At 52.8% G+C, this 5000-nt stretch overlaps 1 non-coding gene across 1 annotated transcript in view; it reads left to right on the forward strand.

Annotated features, from left to right (window-relative positions):
- The first annotated feature begins 4559 nt into the window (after nucleotides 1–4559).
- The window catches only part of LOC126149977 (small subunit ribosomal RNA), a 1907-nt gene continuing 1466 nt past the window's right edge, over nucleotides 4560–5000 (forward strand). The window contains exon 1 of the ribosomal RNA XR_007531231.1: nucleotides 4560–5000. This exon is cut by the window's right edge and continues 1466 nt beyond it. This is a non-coding gene — a ribosomal RNA (small subunit ribosomal RNA).

A 5000-nucleotide genomic window follows, 5' to 3' on the forward strand; every position in this document is an offset into this window, starting at 1 on the left:
CACCCGCACCCGCACGGTGCCCCACCCCAACCGCCGAAATCGCAACTCCAGCGGATGAACGGCGGACTCTTCCCGCACTCGTACGTTGCAATCCACCCCTATATCTTGCGTTTCACGAAGAGTTATATCCAATATGCCAAATTCCCGCTGTCCCTATACATGCTGTAAGTCTGTGCACACAATATGAACCACACATCAGCGAGACACTCTATCACACATTACTCTCTGCCTGTAACAGACACAGATACAATATGTAAGCACCAGCATGGACCAACGTCCGGTGCATCCTCTCCGCCACAGTACACCATCCACACTATGATAACCACACCAGGGGGTCCAATTCTAAAATAGAATATCCCACCCGTCCGACATCCACAATTGCTCAGATAAGCCACCAACACCCACACATGTCCTACACAGGGGTGCACCCAACACCACCACACTGCCTCCTGTTACGGCACAGAAACAATGGCAGGAATGAATCACACAGGTCTGCCGCTCCCTTGCCGCAACCACAGACGCGGCGCGCCTCCAGTCACGAGCGAAAAGCGCATCCTGACGAGACATAACTGCTGTGACATACTGAAGCTGCCTCAGACATTCACTTACAATGATCACTACCAACGAACCTCGGCCCCCCCCCCCCCCCCCCAACACACTCTCTTACCACGTTGTGTACTGTAATCCAACCCATTTCGCACCTTAACCTAACCCATTTTGCACCTTAACTTAACCAAATTCGTAACGCAATTTGTACCGCAATGTAACGCAATGTGTACCGCAATGTAACGCAATGTGTACCGCAATGTAACGCAATGTGTACCGCAATGTACCGCAATGTGTACCGCAATGTACCGCAATGTGTACCGCAATGTGTAACGCAATGTGTAACGCAATGTGTACCGCAATGTGTACCGCAATGTGTAACGCAATGTGTACCGCAATGTGTAACGCAATGTGTACCGCAATGTGTAACGCAATGTGTACCGCAATGTAACGCAATCTGTACCGCAATGTAACGCAATTTGTACCGCAATGTAACGCAATTTGTACCGCAATGTAACGCAATTTGTACCGCAATGTAACGCAATTTGTACCGCAATGTAACGCAATTTGTACCGCAATGTAACGCAATTTGTACCGCAATGTAACGCAATTTGTACCGCAATGTAACGCAATTTGTACCGCAATGTAACGCAATTTGTACCGCAATGTAACGCAATTTGTACCGCAATGTAACGCAATTTCTACCTTAACCTAACCCACGTTGTGCCTTAACCTAACCCACGTTGTGCCTTAACCTAACCCACGTTGTGCCTTAACCTAACCCACGTTGTGCCTTAACCTAACCCACGTTGTGCCTTAACCTAACCCACGTTGTGCCTTAACCTAACCCACGTTGTGCCTTAACCTAACCCACGTTGTGCCTTAACCTAACCCACGTTGTGCCTTAACCTAACCCACGTTGTGCCTTAACCTAACCCACGTTGTGCCTTAACCTAACCCACGTTGTGCCTTAACCTAACCCACGTTGTGCCTTAACCTAACCCACGTTGTGCCTTAACCTAACCCACGTTGTGCCTTAACCTAACCCACGTTGTGCCTTAACCTAACCCAAGTTGTGCCTTAACCTAACCCAAGTTGTGCCTTAACCTAACCCAAGTTGTGCCTTAACCTAACCCAAGTTGTGCCTTAACCTAACCCAAGTTGTGCCTTAACCTAACCCAAGTTGTGCCTTAACCTAACCCAAGTTGTGCCTTAACCTAACCCAAGTTGTGCCTTAACCTAACCCAAGTTGTGCCTTAACCTAACCCACGTTGTGCCTTAACCTAACCCAAGTTGTGCCTTAACCTAACCCACGTTGTGCCTTACCTAACCCACGTTGTGCCTTAACCTAACCCACGTTGTGCCTTAACCTAACCCACGTTGTGCCTTAACCTAACCCACGTTGTGCCTTAACCTAACCCACGTTGTGCCTTAACCTAACCCACGTTGTGCCTTAACCTAACCCACGTTGTGCCTTAACCTAACCCACGTTGTGCCTTAACCTAACCCACGTTGTGCCTTAACCTAACCCACGTTGTGCCTTAACCTAACCCACGTTGTGCCTTAACCTAACCCACGTTGTGCCTTAACCTAACCCACGTTGTGCCTTAACCTAACCCACGTTGTGCCTTAACCTAACCCACGTTGTGCCTTAACCTAACCCACGTTGTGCCTTAACCTAACCCAAGTTGTGCCTTAACCTAACCCAAGTTGTGCCTTAACCTAACCCAAGTTGTGCCTTAACCTAACCCAAGTTGTGCCTTAACCTAACCCAAGTTGTGCCTTAACCTAACCCAAGTTGTGCCTTAACCTAACCCAAGTTGTGCCTTAACCTAACCCAAGTTGTGCCTTAACCTAACCCAAGTTGTGCCTTAACCTAACCCACGTTGTGCCTTAACCTAACCCACGTTGTGCCTTAACCTAACCCACGTTGTGCCTTAACCTAACCCACGTTGTGCCTTAACCTAACCCACGTTGTGCCTTAACCTAACCCACGTTGTGCCTTAACCTAACCCACGTTGTGCCTTAACCTAACCCACGTTGTGCCTTAACCTAACCCACGTTGTGCCTTAACCTAACCCACGTTGTGCCTTAACCTAACCCACGTTGTGCCTTAACCTAACCCACGTTGTGCCTTAACCTAACCCACGTTGTGCCTTAACCTAACCCACGTTGTGCCTTAACCTAACCCACGTTGTGCCTTAACCTAACCCAAGTTGTGCCTTAACCTAACCCACGTTGTGCCTTAACCTAACCCAAGTTGTGCCTTAACCTGCTCTGTAATTGGCATATGACACGTTACATTAATCCAGTGTTGTCTAACCACAACCCTCTGAATATAGTTCGCTACTCGCACCGCCCACCCTCTTGTGTATCGTTTCATGTTCAACACTTCGCAAGTGTTGCTTACTTTTTACATGCTCCCGCTGTACACTGTAATGTGGACGACTGCAGGATGTACATCGCCCCCACCCTCCCCCCTGCCTTCGCACGCTGGTCGTTCAGGTGCTTGCGTGTTCAATGCCCTTCGCAGCTGTTCACTGGCATTCGCATGTCGAAGCGCTCAGTCTACGTCGTGGTACGGCCTGTGTCCACTGTCCGCTGATGTCGTAAGCTTAACCCTCACATTGTACTGCACATAGGTCCGTATGTACTGCATGATACGCTGTGGCACATGTGTGACCGTACAACGACTGCGCCCAACAACAGCGAACCATACGGTCCAAATGTTGTGCACTCAGCCACGTGCCGTCTCCCCATAACAGCTACATTGCAGTGTGGTACGCCATAGAGACGTGTGGGATTAACGGACGCCCTGGATGGCGATCAGCATGAGCCGTCTGTTGATGTAGTGGCGCGTGTATTCAAACGTAGTCGTCTCTTCTCACACAGTGTGATAGCATGGTGCACCGCGTTCCACATCTGCGACATGGTACAGATGCTGGTTGACAGTCGGTCTCGTAATGGACATCGCATACGTAGGGGGCCACCTCCCACGTGTTCTCTAGTCGTGCACATTTTGTTGCGTGTATGTGGGCAGACGTAGTGTGTCGTGACACCTAACAGACAGGTATGCAATAATCGTTGCATTTGCAAACTGGGATGGACGTCTACGTTTGCTGGTGACGTTACGCAAATGAACAACTGGTAAACCCATTGTGGTGCGGTTGTTGTTGCTGGAGGTAAATCAGTAAGGGCAAATCTGTGTGTGAAGCGATACGCGGCGGTGGCTGGGTGGGACCGTCCCCGGCCGGTGAGGGGGGGCCGCCCGGCGTGCTGGCCGCGCGGTGCGTGGGCGCACGCGCTACAGCCGGCTGGTGGGGGCGCCCAGTGGCAGGCGCGCCGGCCGACGGACGCGGCAGGCGGCGCAGCTGCGCGCCGGGGCACCCTGCGCGCGGCGCCGGGCGGCCAAAGTGGGTCCTCGCGGGCCCGGTGCGAAGCGCGGTGGACATCTGCAGTGTGCTGGTCCGACTGAGGACTGTGTGCGTTGAGGATGCGCCGCCGCCCGGCACTCGGCGCCGCGACGCCGTCTGCTGCTCGGTCGCCCCAGCGGTTCTCGCTGGTGGTTTGTATCGCAGTTGTGCAGACGTGTTGGCACGTGCGCTGTGCTGGGAGAGTTCGCTTCGGCACCCACGTGGGGCCTTTGCCCTTCTGTGGCGCTGGCGTTGGAGCTGCCGGTCACCGTAGGTGGCGCGTGTTGTCTCCCGCCGGCAATGCCACGACAGCACGCTCCCGGGCCTCTGTCGGCAGCGGCAAGCTCAGTTGGGAGCACGGGTGGTCGCACCTAAAGCGTCTACTCGCCTAACTCCGGGCGATTGCGCCTCTCTCGAACCCGACCAAGTACTTAGGACGGCGCTGCGCGCCGCCGGGACCTGAGAGGGTTTCGAGGTGTATTGTGCAGGGGAGCTCAGCCTCCTCCTGTTTGCAGAATAATTGAGCGGACGCTTGCGTGTTCGCGCGGGCCCCTGGGACACACTCCCGGGCGGCCGGCTGCTCAGCTCTAGTTGACGCAGCTCCTGGTTGATCCTGCCAGTAGTCATATGCTTGTCTCAAAGATTAAGCCATGCATGTCTCAGTACAAGCCGCATTAAGGTGAAACCGCGAATGGCTCATTAAATCAGTTATGGTTCCTTAGATCGTACCCACGTTACTTGGATCTGTGGTAATTCTAGAGCTAATACATGCAAACAGAGTCCCGACCAGAGATGGAAGGGACGCTTTTATTAGATCAAAACCAATCGGTCGGCTCGTCCGGTCCGTTTGCCTTGGTGACTCTGAATAACTTTGGGCTGATCGCACGGTCCTCGTACCGGCGACGCATCTTTCAAATGTCTGCCTTATCAACTGTCGATGGTAGGTTCTGCGCCTACCATGGTTGTAACGGGTAACGGGGAATCAGGGTTCGATTCCGGAGAGGGAGCCTGAGAAACGGCTACCACATCCAAGGAAGGCAG

This window comes from Schistocerca cancellata, unplaced genomic scaffold (assembly GCF_023864275.1).
Source record: "Schistocerca cancellata isolate TAMUIC-IGC-003103 unplaced genomic scaffold, iqSchCanc2.1 HiC_scaffold_961, whole genome shotgun sequence".
NCBI classification, from domain to species: Eukaryota; Metazoa; Arthropoda; class Insecta; order Orthoptera; family Acrididae; genus Schistocerca; species Schistocerca cancellata.